The sequence below is a fragment of the Schistocerca americana genome, chromosome 6, assembly GCF_021461395.2.
Source record: "Schistocerca americana isolate TAMUIC-IGC-003095 chromosome 6, iqSchAmer2.1, whole genome shotgun sequence".
Taxonomy (NCBI): Eukaryota; Metazoa; Arthropoda; class Insecta; order Orthoptera; family Acrididae; genus Schistocerca; species Schistocerca americana.
Genome location: NC_060124.1, coordinates 541582043 through 541600537, shown reverse-complemented (window position 1 = coordinate 541600537; position 18495 = coordinate 541582043).

Genomic DNA, 18495 nt, shown 5'->3' with positions numbered 1-18495 from the left:
ATCTGGTTTACGATGAGGTCGTACACCCTCGTGACCACAGCCCTTCCATCTGGCAGTCCATGAGCGCTGCCAGCGGTCCCGGCGTGTTCTAGCACTGGGCGGACGTGGCTCCTCCTGAGTCCCCAACCGATCAGCCACACTCACACGACACGGAAAAACATCCACGTCGCCCCAAAGATAGGGCAATAAATTACTACATATCGATAACCGCCGCTGCTGCCACTAGCGGACCGGAAACGCCTGTGAAACGAGTGGCGCCAGTCAAGACGAGAAGAAGACAAACAACCGCAACCATGTCAACTAAAGGATACGGTCTGGCCTGCAACGGTGGAAACCTACAAACAGCACCAACGCGAGCACCGGCACGGCTCATATACCCTTCGATTAATCTCCTCATCGCGAAAATGGAAGACTTGCCAATGCGACGCATCACATCCCTCATACATATTTTTATTGGCCTCGTCCATGTTTTTTACTACTTTGTTAATACAATCAAATTATAAATTGAACGAGTGTCCTTTTTACACAGGGTGGTCCATTGATAGTGACTGGGCCAAATATATCAAAAAATAAGCATCAAACGAAAAAAAACTACAAAGAACGAAACTCTTTTAGCTTAAGGGGAAACCAAAGGGCGTAATGGTTGGCCCGCTAGATGGCGCTGCCAGGTCAAACGGATATCAACTGCGTTTTTTAAATAGGAACCCCCATTTTTATTACATATTCGTGAAGTACGTAAAGAAGTATGAATGTTTTAGTTGGACTACTTTTTCGCTTTGTGGTAGATGGCGCTGTAATAGTCACAAACGAATAAGTACGTGGTATCACGTAACATTCCGCCAGTGCGGACGGTATTTGCTTCGTGATACATTACCCGTGCTAAAATGGACCGTTTACCAACTGTGGAAAACGTCGATATAGCGTCGATGTATGGCTATTGTGATCAAAATGTTCAATGAGCGTGTGCTACGTATGCTGCTCGGTATCCTGGACGACATCATCCAAGTGTCCGGACTATTCGCCGGATAGTTGCGTTATTTAAGGTAACAGGAAGTGTTCAGCCACATGTGTAACGTCAACTACGACCTGCAACAAATTATGAGGCCAAGTAGGTGTTTTAGCTGCTGTCGCCGCTAAACCGCACATCAGTAGCAGACAAATTGCGCGAGAATCGGGACTCTTAAAACCGTCGGTGTTGAGAATGCTACATCAATATTGATTGCACCTGTACCATATTTCTATGCACCAGGAATTGCATAGCGACGACTTTGAACGTCGTGTACAGTTCTGCCACTGGGCACAAGAGATATTACGGGACGATGACAGATTTTTTGCACTCGTTGTATTTAGCGACGAAGCGTCATTCACCAACAGCGGTAACGTAAACCGGCATTATATGCACTATTGCGCCATCTCTCACAAAGCGAAAACAGTGGTCCAACAAAAAAATTCATATTTCATTACGTACTGTACGAATATGTAATAAAACTGGTGTTTCCCATTTTAAAAAACGCAGTTGATATCCGTTTGACCTATGGCAGCGCCATTTAGCAGGCCAACCATAGGGCCATCTGGTTTCCCCCTTCAAGCTAGAGAAGTTTCGTTCCTTGTAGTTATTTCGTTTGACGCTTATTTTTTGAGATATTTGGCCCAGTCACGATCAGTGGACCACCATGTATATTTTAATTGAAGTTCTCCTAAAAAGAATCATTTTAAAAGGCGAACTTCAAAATAATCTGGGCTGGGTTTGAGAACAGAGGCCCAACATGCTGCCTTGAAAGGTACTCTTCCGTTCTGGAACTTTTCCTTGAATTCCCAGGCGGAAGGATACTAGCCGCAAATAAGATGCTGCATAGATTCTCCGTAAGGTCACCAATGCGATGTCGAGGCAGGTGTGGAGAGAGTGGAGGGAGGAAGTCTCCTTGTCACCAAGTCCTGCCCCCCCCCCCCCCCCCCCCCTGCGGGTCCGGGGGTTAGAATAGGCCCGAGGTATTCCTGCCTGTCGTAAGAGGCCACTAAAAGGAGTCCATCCCCCTCAAGGGGGTAGTTAGCGCCTGCGTCCGGAGACGGACGGTTCCACGACCTATGTTTGTGGTCTTTTTGGTTTTTCACTTCTCGTTTCTTCCTTTCGTTGGTATGTTCCTTTCTTTGCTCTTCTCCATCTCACTGTCTTTCTTACTCTTTCCCTTGCCTTCTTCTCCTTGCCTTCTTCTCCTTGCCTTCTTCTGCTTGCCTTCTTCTCCTTGCCTTCTTCTCCTTGCCTTCTTCTCCTGCCTTCTTCTGCTTGCCTTCTTCTCCTTGCCTTCTTCTCCTTGCCTTCTTCTGCTTGCCTTCTTCTCCTTGCCTTCTTCTCCTTGCCTTCTTCTCCTTGCCTTCATCTCCTTGCCTTCTCTGGTCTCCGCCTCGGCGTTTGAGACAGTCTGTCCTCTCTCTCTTCCTTTTCCTCTTCTTCCTTCCTCCCTGTGCGTGCCTGAAGGCCGACCCACGCGTTCGCGCGCGTAGCCGGTGACGGGGTAACGCGTAATTCCCCGAACTGGGTAGACAAGTAAGGCACGCACGTCCCCCCTGGTAAAGGCCAGGCCCGGGAAGGGGTGATTGCCTGAGCTGATACCTTCTGACCATGCCGATTGGTCCCTCCGTCTGTTTCTCGGGAGGTGTGACCTGAGGTGTAAATATTCACCTAAGGAGGGAGTGCCCTCTGAGAGGGTCCCCATAAGGAAGGATCGCGCCATCGGAGACGCTGGCAATCATGGGGGATTTCTCCGCGATGGATTTTTCTTCTTCTCTCTCGACTTCTGCCCACAAACGGAAACATGACCAGCCACCAGTGACAAAAGTACTACCGCCTGCCCCACAGTTCCTCGTCGTTTCTCGATCTGAGGACGGAAAGGATTTCTCCTCTGTCAACCCTTTCGTTATCCAGATGGGCGTAGATGCCATAGCCGGATCTGTCAAGTCGTGTACCAGGTTGCGTAATGGTACCTTGTTACTAGAAACTGAGAGCGCCTTTCAGGCACAGAAACTGCTTCGAGCCACACTCCTGTACACGTTCCCTGTCCGGGTGGAGGCTCACCGAACTTTGAATTCGTCTTGTGGTGTGGTCCATACTAGATCCCTCGACGGATTGACTGACGAGGAGATTCAGTCTTTCCTCGCTGAGCAGGGCGTGACGGCTGTCCATAGGGTCATGAAAAAGGTCAACAATGACCTTGTACCGACCCGGACACTTTTCTTGACCTTTAATAGTGTTCAGCTGCCATCGCGCATCAAAGCGGGCTACGAGGTTATTTCTGTTCGCCCCTATGTCCCGACACCTACGCGCTGCTACCAGTGTCAGCGTTTTAATCACACTCGCCAGTCTTGTTCCAATGCGGCTAAATGTGTCACTTGTGGCAGGGATGCCCATGAGGGTGACTGTCCACCTCCGTCTCCTCGTTGTGTGAACTGTCAGGGTGACCATGCAGCGACCTCCCACGACTGCCCCATCTATAAGGAAGAACGCTGTACCCAAGAAATTCGGGTCAAAGAGAAAGTGTCCACCTCGGCTGCTCGCAAGCTGTTTGCTAGTAGGAAGCCCACGCTGCTCCCAGCGGGGAAATACAGTACTGTCCTCGCCTCTCCTCGGAATACCAGGGAGGTGGCAATCCAGACATGCGATCTGACCTTCAGCACCACGGTCGCCCGTTCGGCCAGTGCTAAGATCGCGCGGTCGACGTCCCCTCCTCCTCCCATCACCCCACAGACACAAGCCCCTTCATCAGCTTCTGCTAAGGCGAAGACCCAGAAGTCAGATGCACGGGCCTTCAAGAAGGAACTGTCCCGTGCAGACTTCCTACGTACCTCGACCTCCCAGCCATCGACCAGTACTTCCACCAAACGACCTTCCAAGAAGGCTCATAGGAAGCACAGTTCTCCCTCTCCGCCACGGCGCATTTCATCTCCTGCGCCACCCAGCGGTTGCCGCCCCAGGCCGTCATCCGTTTCGCCTGGCCGCACCGCTGGTAGCCGAGCATCTGGCCGTTCACTGGCGGAGGAAGCTCCCCCTCCCGGCCATCTTACCAAGATGGCCGATGAACCTATAGAACCAATGGACGATGACTGTCTGCCTACTGATAGTGGTGGCGGTGCTCGCTCGAAGCCAGGCCCTCAGCGGCCTTCGAGGTGACCCCCTTCTCTCATCTTCCTTTTCTTCTTACGATGGCACTTATTCACTGGAATATTCGCAGCATTCGCTCCAACCGAGAGGACTTGAAGTTGCTGCTCCGCTTGCACCGTCCGCTCGTCGTAGCCCTCCAGGAAACGAAGCTACGCCCATGCGATCAAATTGCCTTGGCACACTACACCTCTGTGCGTTTTGACCTACCTCTGTGGTAAGTATTCTGGCTCATGGAGGGGTTATGTTGCTGGTCCGGGATGATATTTACTACGATCCCATCACATTGCACACCGGCCTGCAGGCAGTTGCCATCCGAATTACTCTCCCCACTGTTCCATTTTCCATTTGTAACGTTTACACTCCATCGTCATCTGCCGTTACCAGGGCAGACACGATGCAGCTTATTGCTCAGCTACCTGCACGATTTTTGTTAATTGGGGACTTCAATGCCCACCATCCCCTTTGGGACTCTCCAGCATCCTGCCCGAGGGGCTCCCTGTTAGCAGACCTTTTCAACCAGCTCAATCTTGTCTGCCTCAATACTGGCGCCCCTACTTTTCTTTCGGACACATCTCACACCTATTCCCATTTAGACCTCTCTATATGTACTACTCAACTTGCACGCCGGTTTGAGTGGTATGCACTTTCTGATACATATTCGAGCAACCACCTCCCGTGTGTTATCCATCTCCTGCAGCGTACCCCCTCTGCGTGCTCATGTAGTTGGAGCATCTCCAAAGCCGACTGGGGGCTCTTCTCTTCCAGGGCGACCCTTCAGGATCAAACCTTCACAAGCTGTGATCGTCAGGTCGCACACCTCACGGAAGTCATTCCACTGCTGCTTAGTATTCCATCCCTCACCCTACTTCTGCTCCACGTCGCGTACCGGTCCCCTGGTGGAGCGCAGCATGTAGAGATGCTTTACGTGCTTGTCGACGTGCTTTACGCACCTTCAAACGCCACCCTACAGTGGCGAATTGTATCTCTTATAAACGATTACGTGCACGGTGTCGTCATTTTATTAAAGACAGCAAGAAAGCCAGCTGGGCTGCTTTCACAAGCACCTTCAACAGTTTTACTCCTTGTTCTGTTGTCTGGGTTAGCCTGCGCTGGCTATCTGGCACTAAGGTCCACTCACCAGTTTCTGGCTTGACGGTCGCAAATGACGTCCTTGTCGCCCCTGAGGATGGCTCCACTGCCTTCGGCCGCTTTTTCGCAGAGGTTTCGAGCTCCGCTCATTACCACCCTGCCTTCCCCCCCCCCCCCCCACCCCGCAAACAGGCAGAGGAGGCTAGGCCACCTAACTTCCGCTCCTCGAATCGTGAAAGTTATAATGCCCCATTCTCCATGCGGGAACTCGAAAACGCACTTGCCCGGTCACGGTCCTACGCTCCAGGGCCCGATTCTATTCATATTCAGATGCTGAAGAACCTTTCTCCTGCGGGTAAAGGTTTTCTTCTTCGTACTTACAATCGCATCTGGATTGAGGGACATGTTCCCACATGTTGGTGCGAGTCTGTTGTTGTCCCGATTCCTAAGCCGGGGAAGGACAAGCACTTGCCTTCCAGTTATCGACCCATCTCGCTTACCAGCTGTGTCTGTAAAGTGATGGAGCGAATGGTTAACTCTCGTTTGGTTTGGCTGCTTGAGTCTCGACGCCTACTTACCAATGTACAATGTGGATTTCGTAGGCGCCGCTCTGCTGTTGACCATTTGGTTACCTTGTCGACCTTCATTATGAATAACTTCTTGCGGAAGCGCCCGACTGCGGCTGTGTTCTTTGATTTGGAGAAGGCTTACGACACCTGTTGGAGGGCGGGCATTCTCCGCACCATGCATACATGGGGCATTCGCGGTCGCCTCCCTCTTTTTATTCGTTCCTTTTTAATGGATCGACAGTTCAGGGTACCTGTGGGTTCTGTCCTGTCAGACACCTTTCGCCAGGAGAATGGGGTGCCACAGGGCTCAGTTTTGAGCGTTGCTCTCTTCGCCATAGCGATCAATCCAATAATGGATTGCCTCCCAGCTGATGTATCAGGATCCCTTTTCGTGGACGATTTTACCATCTATTGCAGCGCGCAGCTTACACGTGTCCTGGTGCGCTGTCTTCAGCGTTCTCTTGACCATCTTTATTCCTGGAGTGTCGCCAATGGCTTCCGTTTTTCTGCCAGAAGACGGTCTGTATTAACTTCTGGCGCTACAAAGAGTTTCTCCCACCGTCCTCACGACTCGGTCCCGTTGCTCTCCCATTTGTGGAGACAAGAAAATTTTTAGGTCTTACATTTGACAGGAAACTTTACTGGTCTCCACATGTGTCATATTTGGCTGCCCGTTGTACCCGTTATTTAAATGTCCTCCGTGTTCTCAGTGGTATGTCGTGGGGAGCGGATCGAACCGTCCTACTTCGTCTATATCGGTCGACCGTCTGCTCCAAGCTGTATTATGGGAGCTTCGTATACTCCTCTGCACGGCCATCAATCTTACGCCGCCTCAACTCCATACGCCATCGGGGTTTACGATTTGCGATTGGAGCGTTTTATACTAGTCCCGTAGAGAGTCTTCAAGCTGACGCTGGCAAATTGCCACTCACCTACCGGCGCGATATACTGCTTTGTCGGTACGCCGGTCGGCTACTGTCAATGCCCGACCACCCGTCTTATCGTTCCTTTTTTGACGACTCTCTCGACCGTCAATACGGGTTGTATGTCTCTGCCCTGCTACCCCCTGGAGTTCGGTTTCATCGCCTCCTTCAACACTTTAATTTTTCACTCCCTGCAACCTTTCGAGTGGGCGAGAGCCACACGCCACCTTGGCTCCAGGCTCAGGTTCGCGTTCACCTTGACCTCAGCTCGCTCCCAAAGGAGGTTACTTCCGGTTCGGTCTACCACTCCCGTTTTGTCGAACTTCGTTCGAAGTTCTTTAATATGACCTTCATTTATACAGATGGCTCAAAGACCAATGACGGGGTCGGGTGTTCCTTTATTGTCGGGGTACAAAGATTCGAATACCGGCTCCATGGCCATTGTTCGGTCTTCACAGCTCAGCTCTTTGCCCTCTACCAGGCTGTTCTTTACATCTGCCGCCACCGACATTCTGCTTATGTCATCTGCTCCGATTCCCTGAGCGCCATACAGAGCCTCAGTGATCCGTATCCAGTTCACCCTTTCGTGCACCGGATCCAACGCTCTCTTCAGCAGCTGGTGGACGTCGGTTCTCTGGTTAGCTTTATGTGGGTTCCTGGCCATGTCGGTATCCCTGGGAACGAAGCTGCAGATGCCGCGGCCAAGGCTGCGGTCCTCCAGCCTCGGACAGCTTCTTGCTGTGTCCCTTCGTCGGATTGTAGCAGGGTAATTTGTCAGCGCATTTTATCGCTGTGTCATGCCGATTGGGCTGCACTTACGGACAACAAGCTTCGGGCCTTAAAACCTCTTCCCGCGGCTTGGACGTCCTCCTCCCGCCCTTCTCGGCGGGAGGAGGTCGTTTTGGCCCGGTTACGAATTGGACACTGCCGGTTAAGCCATCGCCATCTGCTGACGGCTGCGCTGGCGCCATTCTGCCCATGTGGGCAATTGCTGACGGTCCGCCACATTCTAACGTCCAGTCCGGATTTTAACACACTGCGACTTGATCTTCCCCTGCCATGTACTCTAGATGCCATTTTAGCGGATGACACACGAGTAGCTGCTCGCGTTCTTCGTTTTATCAACTTGACAAACCTCTCTAAGGACATGTGATTATGCTGTCTTTTTAATCCTATGCCTGTCAGTCTGTCTTTTATTGTGTTTTCCCTTTTAGTTGTTATTTTAAACTTGGGCCTTGTGGTGCATTCTTAACGTAGTCTGGGCGCTAATGACCACTGAAGTTGTGCGCCCTAAAACAAAAAAAAAAAAAACAAAAAAAAAAAACCGAGTCCTGCCTGCTGTTTCGACGTCCTAGGCCACCAACTTCAGGTCAAGCTTGATCATATCACAGTTGGAGCTTTTTGCAGCAGCTCGCATCATACTAAATTACCCACGGAGCTGATGCAAATCGTAACTATAGGTACCTGTCGTTAGATAAGTTTAGAAAAGTCTACATTTCAACAACATTGGTTTGTAGCATTATGTTACATCAGTTAAGCAGAAAATCTCCTGCTCACTCTCCATTGCTACCATTCGCCTGCCGTCATATCACTCAGTTAACATCTCAAAGCGGACATTCTACAATACAGTACCGTGCAGTGGGGAGCTTCACTCTTTATCACAATGCATGCATATTTCATGTTGGAAACCAACAAGTAATTTTTAACGTTATCAATGTTAGACGATCTGTTTCAGTAACTAATGAAAGTATAAATAGTTTTATCATTTCAAATTTGTTCCGTGGTTCAGAAAGTAAGTATCAGTCTAGGCCACAGGGTTCTATCCGAGGTTTGTCAGAAGCATTGCTTTTTTTTTTTTTTACATTTACCGCTTCTTTCAAGTTCGACAATGATTTCTGTTAATGCGATAAATGCGAGGTTAGTCTATAGCTTGTATTCCATGTTAAACTGCAGACCCACCTGTAACAGACTCGCTAAATCAATTAAAAGAATGGAGGAAGCAACACTTCCAAACTACTACGGTGTTCGAACCACCTTTCGTACTGATGATTCGAGTTTTACTATTACATTTATATTGTACATCGATTATCCTTGTATACTTCAGTAATATTTTTAAATACATTTGAGTGATTAGCTGAGTATACACTCCTTTCCCCTCAGAGCGAAGGAATAAAATTACGCTAAACAAAATTTCCTTCTTTTTAGATTAAATAACACAATAGGATTATGTGTTAATAATACTCTAGAAAGCATAAATAAAAATTTTATTCCTTCTCTTCTTTTTCCTAAAAACATTAAATCTGTCGTACAAGACATACTGTTGTTGTTGTTATGGTTTTCAGTCCGAAAATTAATTTGATGCTGCTCTCCCCCCCCCCTCCCCCCCCCCTACTCTCACATAGCTGAAAACCATTTTCGGTCCATCATCAGTCTAATAGCATTCAGACTGTGACAGACTGCTGTCAACATTCGCAGGAACACATTATGCCTCTCGTTTTGTAGTTTGGAGTATATCAGAGGAAATAGGAAAACCTTTATCATACCACATTATTATTTTGTCTAAAAAATACCGCTAAAAATATATACAGAATGACAAACATAGATCATTTCTGCGATGTATTAAGCACAATACAAAGTTGCTATCCCATTCTTCACTTGAGAGAAATTTGGTGAACATGGATGAAACCACTGAGAAGTTAGATGTACCTAATGTTCTGAAAACGTAGTTTCGAGAAAATGAGGAAGGAATATTCACAGTGTTTTTGACGCATCGTATGCCTCTTTCAGAACATTCCAGCAGCATAGCAGACATTTCAAGCCCATGTCCGCTTAACAATTAGACATATCAAGTACACTTTTTAAAAAATTAAAGAAAATACGACGCAACAAGAAGGATTTATACCAATGGCGCGGAAATCAGTAGACGTGATGTTCATGTACAGACAAATGAAGGAATCCCATTTCAAAAACTAAATGGTTTATTCACGAGAAAGAGCTACACAAATTGAGCAAGTCTGTAAGAAAATTATCTATGTCTGGCGCTTATGCAAGTAGCTGTTCGGCTGGCATTGATTGATAGACTTGTTGCATGTGGTCCACAGGGATATAGTGCCAAATTCGGTCCAATTGGTCCTATAGATAAGCAAAATTCAGAGTGGTTTGTAGGACCCTGCCCATGTTGTTGTTGTTGTGGTCTTCAGTCCTGAGACTGGTTTGATGCAGCTCTCCATGCTACTCTATCCTGTGCAAGCTTCTTCGTCTCCCAGTACCTACTGCAGCCTACATCCTTCTGAATCTGCTTAGTGTATTCATCTCTTGGTCTCCCTCTACGATTTTACATTCCACGCTGCCCTCCAGTACTAAATTGGTGATCCCTTCATGCCTCAGAACATGTCCTACCAACCGATCCCTTCTTCTAGTCAAGTAGTGTCACAAACTCCTCTTCTCCCCAATTCTATTCAATACCTCCTCATTAGTTATGTGATCTACCCATCTAATCTTCAGCATTCTTCTGTAGCACCACATTTCGGAATCTTCTATTCTCTTCTTGTCTAAAATATGTTTTACTTCCATCCATGGCTACACTCCATACAAATACTTTTAGAAACGATTTCCCGACACTTAAATCTATACTCGATGTAAACAAATTTCTCTTCTTCGGAAACGCTTTCCATGCCATTGTCAGTCTACATTTTATATCCTCTCTACTTCGACCATCATCAGTTATTTTGCTCTCCAAGTAGCAAAACTCCTTTACTAATTTTAAGTGTCTCATTTCCTAATCTAATTTCCTCAGCATCACCCGACTTAATTCGACTACATTCCGTTATCCTCGTTTTGCTTTTGTTGATGTTCGTCTTACACCCTCCTTTCAAGACACTATCCATTCCGTTCAACTGCTCTTCCAAGTCCTTTGCTGCCTCTGACAGAATTACAATGTCATCGGCGGACATCGAAGTATTTATTTCTTCTCAATGGATTTTAATTCCTACTCCGCATTTTTCTTTTATTTCCTGTACTGCTTGTTCAATATACAGATTGAATAGCATCGAGGAGAGGCTACAACTCTGTCTCACCCACTTCCCAACCACTGCTTCCCTTTCATGTCCCTCGACTCTTATAACTGCCATCTGGTTTCTGTACAAATTGTAAATAGCCTTTCGCTCCCTGTATTTTACCTCTGCCACCCTCAGAATTTGAAAGAGAGTATTCCAATCAACATTGTCAAAAGCTTTCTCTAAATATACAAACGCTAGAAACATAGGTTTGCCTTTCCTTCATCTTTCTTCTAAGATAAGTTGTAAGGTCAGTATTGCCTCACGTGTTCCAGTTTTTCTACGGAATGCAAACTGATCTTCCCCGACGGTGGCTTCTACCAGTTTTCCATTCGTCTGTAAAGAATTCGCGTTAGTATTTTGCAGCTGTGACTTATTAAACTGATAGTTCGGTAATTTTCACATCTGTCAACACCTGCTTTCTCTGGGATTGGAATTATTATATTCTTCTTGATGTCTGAGGGAATTACGCCTGTCTCATATATCTTCCTCACCAGATGGTAGAGTTTTGTCAGGACTGGCTCTTCCAAGGCTATCAGTAGTTCTAATGGAATGTTGTCTACTCCAGTGTCCTTGTTTCGACTTAGGTCTTTCAGTGCTCTGTCAAACTATTCAAGCAGTATCGTATCTCCCATTTCATCTTCACCTGCATCCTCTTCCATTTCCATAATATTGTCCTCAAGAACATCTGCCCTGTATAGACCCTGTATATACTCCGTCCACCTTTCCGCTTTCCCTTTTTAGCTTATAACTGGGTTTCCATCTGAGCTCTTCATATTCATGCAAGTGGTTCCCTTTTCTTCAAAAGTTTCTCTAATTTTCCTATAGGCAGTATCTATCTTACCCCTAGGGAGACAAGCCTCTACATCCTTACATTTGCCGTCTAGCCATCCCTGCTTAGCCATTTCGCACGTTCTGTCGATCTCATTTTTGAGAAGTTTCTATTCCTTTTTGCCTGCTTCATTTACTGCATTTTTATATTTTCTCCTTTCATAGATTAAATTCAGTATCTCTTCTGTTACCCAAGGATTTCTACTAGCCTTCGTCTTTTTACCTACTTGATAGTCTGCTGCCTTCACTATTTCATCGCTGAAACCTACCCATCCTTCTCCTACTGTATTTCTTTCCACCATTCCTGTCAATTGTTCCCTTATGCTCTCCCTGAAACTCTGTACAACCTCTAGTTATTTCAGTTCATCCAGATCCCATCTCCTTAAATTCCCACCTTTTTGTAGTTTCTACAGTTCATAGTCAATAGATTGTGGTCAGAGTTCACATCTGCCCCTGGAAATCTCATACAATTTAAAACCTGGTTCCTAAATCTCTCTCTTACCATTATATAATCTATCTGAAACCTTCCAGTATACAGCCTTCTTTCATGATTCTTGAACCAAGTGTTAGCTATGATTAAGTTATGCTCTGTGCAAAATTCTACCAGACGGCTTCCTTTTCATTTCTTAGCCCTAATCCCTATCCACCTATTACGTTTCCTTCTCTTCCTTTTCCTGCTCTCGAATTCCAGTCGCCCATGACTAATAAATTTTCGTCTTCCTTCACTAATTCAATAATTTCTTCTACCTCATCATATATTTCATCACTCTCTTCATCATCTGCAGAGCTAGTTGGCATATAAACTTGTACTACTGTAGTAGGTGTGAGCTTCGTGTCTATCTTGGCCACAATAATGCGTTCACTATGCTGTTTGTAGTAGCTTACCCGCACTCCTATTTTTTATTCATTATTGAACCTACTCCTGCATTACCCCTATTTGATTTTGTATTTATAACCCTGTATTCACATGACCAAAAGTCTTGTTCCTCCTGCCACCGCACTTCACTAATTCCCACTATGTCTAACTTTAACCTATCCATTTCACTTTCTAAATGTTATAACCTACCTGACCGATTAAGGGATCTGACATTCCACGTTCCGATCCGTAGAACGTTTGTTTTCTTTCTCCCACCCACAGAGCACCAAATGTTCTGAATAGCGGAGAGATCTGAAGACCTTTCTGACCAAGGTAGAGTATGGCAATCACGAAGACAGTTAGTAGATATCCTTCCAGTGTGCGGGTGGACATTACCTTGCTGAAATGCATGTCCAAGACGCCGTGCCATGACGGGCAAAAATTATCGTCAACGTACCGCTCTGCTGTAAGGGTGCAGCGGATTACAACGGAAGTGGCCTTGCTATGAAATGAAATCCCACCCCAAGATGTCATATCTGGTTGTCGGACTGTATGGTGGCCAACAGTCACATTGGTAGCCCACTTTTATCTGGGGCGTCTTGAGATACATCGTGGCTGGTCATCGGGGCTCAGCTAGAAGCCAGAATCATCACTGAAGACATTTCTGCTCCAGCCAACGCTCTCCCAGGCCGAATGTACCCAGCATACTGCGAACCATCTTCTGGTTGTACATACGTCGATGGTAGTCGGCTTAAGGGGCGCCATCAAGTCAGACTTTCGTCTCTCTAGGTCACCCGTACTTTTAAACTTTGTTCGGCGATGGTCCGCTCATTTTTGCCAGCATCGTTGAATAGTTGCGTGGTTTCCTATTCATATGTCGATCGATTGGACAATTACTCCAACCAGCTTCTTTGAACTCAACCACATTTCTTCTTTCAAATACTGTCATCTGCTGACATTGTCCACGAGCCTGTTTGCAAGGCATAGTTACTGTCAAACTGAGTACACGGAATGAAATCTTCAAATACTTTATGCGCTGGTATCATCATGAACCCTGTTTACTATTCTTGCCAGGTGTGCGGTGACATTGTGCTCCAGCAGTCACACATTCATTCATCAGTTGCCGAAGTTTGCATTTCTTCATTTTCCGTCGATACCTCTGTGAATAACCATTTGTGACCAATTTGAGTCGTTTTAGTGTCTTAGACTGTATATTAGATGTTAAGAACGAAAGAGAAGCAGAATTCTTATAATCGTTTAGAGTCAGAAATGTGTGCTAGTTACCGTCTACGACTCACTGAAAATGGTTATTTTAAAGCATTCAATTAGGTTCGTTTTCAGTCGTATTACAATGATCATGTCATCGTTGTGTTCATGATGAGGACACTTATAATAATGTGTCTCAATTTTGGTGTAGGAACAGCTGCCGTTCTCCGTCAAATAATGAAACCAGATACGTTAGAGGTATTGAAGTTTGGATCAAAGTAGACGTCGGGTTGATGATAATGGTGTCCGTGTCTCTCTGGCGATTACTCGGTCCTCTCCGTCAGCTCTCTGGGTCGACCGCTTCCTTCTTGATGCTGTGTTCAGCGTGGCGATGAAATGATGAATAAGACAACACAACACCCAGTCCCTGAGTGGAGGAAATCTCTGACCCAGTCAGAATTCGAACACGGGCCCCTTGGGACAGCAGTCCATCATGCTGACCTTTTAGCTATCGGGGCGCACTAAATGCTGACATCTACATATATTGTTCAGTAACTGGCAGCGAGTATGGTTATGTCCAACTGATTACACAGAATGAACTTTAGCAAAAGTTTTATGCCCTCGTATCGACAAGTACCCTGTTTACTGTGTCTGTGCCCAAGTACGTCGATCGCCAATTCCTGTATGAATATCATCTCGTAACGTTTGCATAACTCCTTCATGGTGCGTCATTTTTTGTGTTAGAGTGGTTATTAGACATTAATAACGAAAGATAAACAGAGTTCCTGTGATAAACGTTTGTAATCAAAAATGTGTGATACTAGCCGTCTATGAACCTTCGAAAATTGTCACTGTTTAATTCATTTTGATAGGCTTGTTTTCAGTTTATCACAATATGACCATGTCATCATTACGAGGGTGGAAAGCACGCGGCTGTATCATTTACTAGTGTGTCCGTTCCTCGTCTTTATGACGTCTTGAACTCGGCTGAAGATACTTTCAGTAAGGTTAAAGAATCCACCATAGGCGGAACTAAACTCTAATTTTTTCAAAATATAGTTCATTGGTGAAAATTGTACAATCGTCTGCGCCAACAATTCAAACACAATTATCACTCAAAAGTGACTAACAGACTGAATTTCTTTATCCAACAACTTAAATCGTCGAACTTGGTCGAATTTTCCACAAAATCATATTCACAAAGTTCCACTGCTGCACACGGAAACCAAGTTCCACAAGAGTTTACTTTTAGTATGTGCACAGTGACATAGATCCTTGAAAAAACTGAACACAGTCGATGTTCTAATAGGAACGGTAAGACTAGTATCGTCGAATCAAGCAAATGTGAATGATGTATTCCTTCGAAGATCAAGTCGATATGCTTCTCATTTATGGAGAATGCCAACGAAATTCAGTGAGAGCTAGAGACATTCGCTGAAAGATATCCTCAACGTAGTCACCCTACACGATGTACATTTAAATATGTGTGTGATAAATTGAAAACAACTGGATTTTTAATGCATCGGAAACATATCCGGCAAAGGAAAATTACTAACGAGGAAACAGAAACTGGTACTCTTGCCACTGTGGTTCGGGATCCTTGTGTTAGTTCGTGTCAAATCGCAAGGGAATCTGGCATTAGCCAGAGTACTGTCGTTCATGCTCTGAATCGCCATAAATATCATCCTTACCATACCATTCTCCACCAAGAATTAACTGGTAGACTGTATGCGTCGCATTGAATTCTGCAGATGGCTCAGCTTCAGATTTAAAGGAATGACACATTTATTAATTTGATTTTATTTACTGACGAGGCTACGTTCACGAACAATGGAAATGTTAATTTGCATAACATGAATTACTGACAACTGAAGATCCATGTTGGCTGGGGTAAGTTACAAACCACACACCGTGGACGGTGGATGTATGGTTCCCTATTCTGAAGGACAGAATTATAGGCCCCTATTTCATCGAAGGAAAAATTTAATGGTAGGAAGTACACCACATTCCTGTAAGAAACATTAGGTCAGTTTTTGGAAGAAGGAACAAGGAACAGAATGTGGTATCAACACGATAGGTGTCCGGCACATTTTTCGCTCGTGGCTAGAAAAGAGTTGCAGAGCCAATTCCCAGATCGTTGGATTGGACGCGGAGATGTGTCATGGCCGTCTCATTCACCACACTTGACGCCTCTGGACTTTTTCTTGTGGGGATTCGTAAAAGACATTGTTTATAAAGAAGTTCCAACTACACCGGAACTCTGGATAATTTTTATCAGACAGTATACGTCTGAAACAGTGCACCTTCATTAAGTTTATCCCTAATGTTCGTTACTGTCGTGTTTATACATTCTTGCAGAGAAGGTATCTCGTAAACTAAGTAGGTAATGGTGTACACCTCATTCGTTTCTCAACACCAGTTACTTCAAGTACTAGCAACTAATATCAGTAACACGACAAATATTGCTGCGTACCCTTTCGTTAAGCGCAACTTTCTATTCTCTGCCGATGAAATTCCTCTGTAGACAGTAAAGCAATAAAATTTTTGGACTTGTGGTTTCGCTGCAGGAGGCCAAGCTTATATAACCAGTAAGGCATAGGTATGCCAACGATGCTGCCTGAGGACTGTGCAAGGGCGATTAATTATAGCGGAGACCACAGTGGGGTGGACAGAAGTGGAAGGGGAGAGGAGCAGATGAAGTAGGTACCTGCAGCCGGCTGCAAGCAGATTCTGCGCGCCTGCTGGATTTCTGCCTTGATGTGCGTTTCTCCACCTGTCAAGTTCCAGGTAGTGGGCGTCTCACTCCCTTCACACTCTGGGAACACACCAGCAGAAATTCGTTGCCCTGATTTCGAAGCAGGCACCGTAAACACTGCAAAATCAGCATAATAGCCCATGCATTCCAACTGCTCACAAGAATAATATGCAGAACAATGAAAAGTTGAGGATCTGTTATTTGAGGATCACTGTGAGTTTAGGCACGAGAGAGGCAGTTCTGACGTTGCGCTTCATGATAGAAGCAAGACATGAGAAAAATTAAGACACATTCATAGGATTTGTTGAACTAGAAAAAGTGATTGACACTCTAAAATGATACAAGACAATCGAAATTCTTAACAATGTATGAGTAAGGTACGGGACGTGTAATACACAGTATGTACAAGAACCTAGAGAGAATGGTAAGAATGGAGGAGACATAACGAAATGCTTCAATTAAAAGTGGTGTAAGAGAGGTGATGCTGTCTTTCGCCCATACTACTCACAGTCTACATCGTAGAACCCACGACGGAGATGGAAGAAAGTTTCCAAAGTGTGCTCAAAATTCACAGTAAGAAAATACCACTGATACGATTCGCTGGTGCCATTGCTATCCTTGGTTGAAATGAATTACAGGATCTATTGAATGAAATGAATAGTGTTATGAGTACAGAATAAGTACTGAGAGTAAACCGAAGAGAGACGAAAATAATTAGAAGTAGAAGAGAAACAGAACAGCGAGAAAACATCACAACTTGGGATCAAGAAGTACACGAAGTTAAGGAACTTTGTTATCTTGGAAGCAAAACGACCCATCAACCCATCTTGGACGAGGCAAGAAGGACATATAAAGCAGAGTAGCACAGGAAAAGGAGGCGTTCCTGGACAAAAGAAATCAACTGGTAACAAACGTATGTCGTAAGTTGAGTACGAAATTAATGAGGATGTACGTTTGTAGCACCGCATGGTACAGAAGTGATTTATTTCCTGTGAGGAAACCGAAAACAAAGAGAATCCAAGTGTTCGCGACGTGTGCGATAGAAGAATGTTGGAAAGTAGGTGGACTGATAAGGAATGAGGAATTTTAACGTCATAACAAATCATAGTGCATAAGGGACAAAGTATAAATAGCAGCGATGATGAACTCTCTCTGAATTGTTGTTTGCCAATGCAGTTCAGTGAATTCCAACATCAGTTTGATTACACTAAGCGTGCTTTGATTTATGTGTCCCATGCAAAGTCACTCGCCATGCTTCTGTTATAAGCAGCATCTGAGTGTGTTTACATACCTACTACTTCATAAACAGATACACAAATAAGCCAGAATGTTATGGCCGCCAATCTACTGTCGATATAAATCGGTTCAGGCGATAGCAGCGACACATGGCGAGGAATGACTGCTAGTCAGACAAACGCACGGTGCATGTTGTATATCACAAGGGCAAGAGCGTGATGGAATGGAGTGTGTTGAGCGGTTCGATGAACACAGTCCCGATTTCCAGTTGATGTGTTGGCTCTCCTATCTCGACACATCTAAACCCGATCGAAGACATCCGGGCATGTCGCGTCAGAGCTTATGGCACCCCTCCCCGGAATTTACGGATTTAGGTGACTTGTGTGTGCAGATGTCCACTGACCTACCAAGGCTTCACTGCATCCCTGCCACGACACGTCCACGTTGATACCCGTGCCAGAGGTGGACATACCGGCTGTTGGGTAGTTGGTCATAATGTTGTAGATGATCAGTGTAGTTTCTACGTTAAAGTATAGACAGTCCTTAATTAAAATGTATGCTGACGGCTTCAAATGTTGATTACCTTTAAGTTCCTGCGTGTGTAGGGCCATATTACTTGTGGCTCACTGTGTTGAATAGTAGATATCGGGATTATGGAGACTACTTTGTTGTCCTTAGGAGCAGTGATTTTGTAGTCACTCTAGTCTTTTGAGTGTTATCGTTAATGTCATTGATTTTCCTACTCTTTTTAGAATTATACTTAGTATCAATGATATTTCTGTTAAACGTAGATGGCAAATGTTAATGTTGCCCAAAACA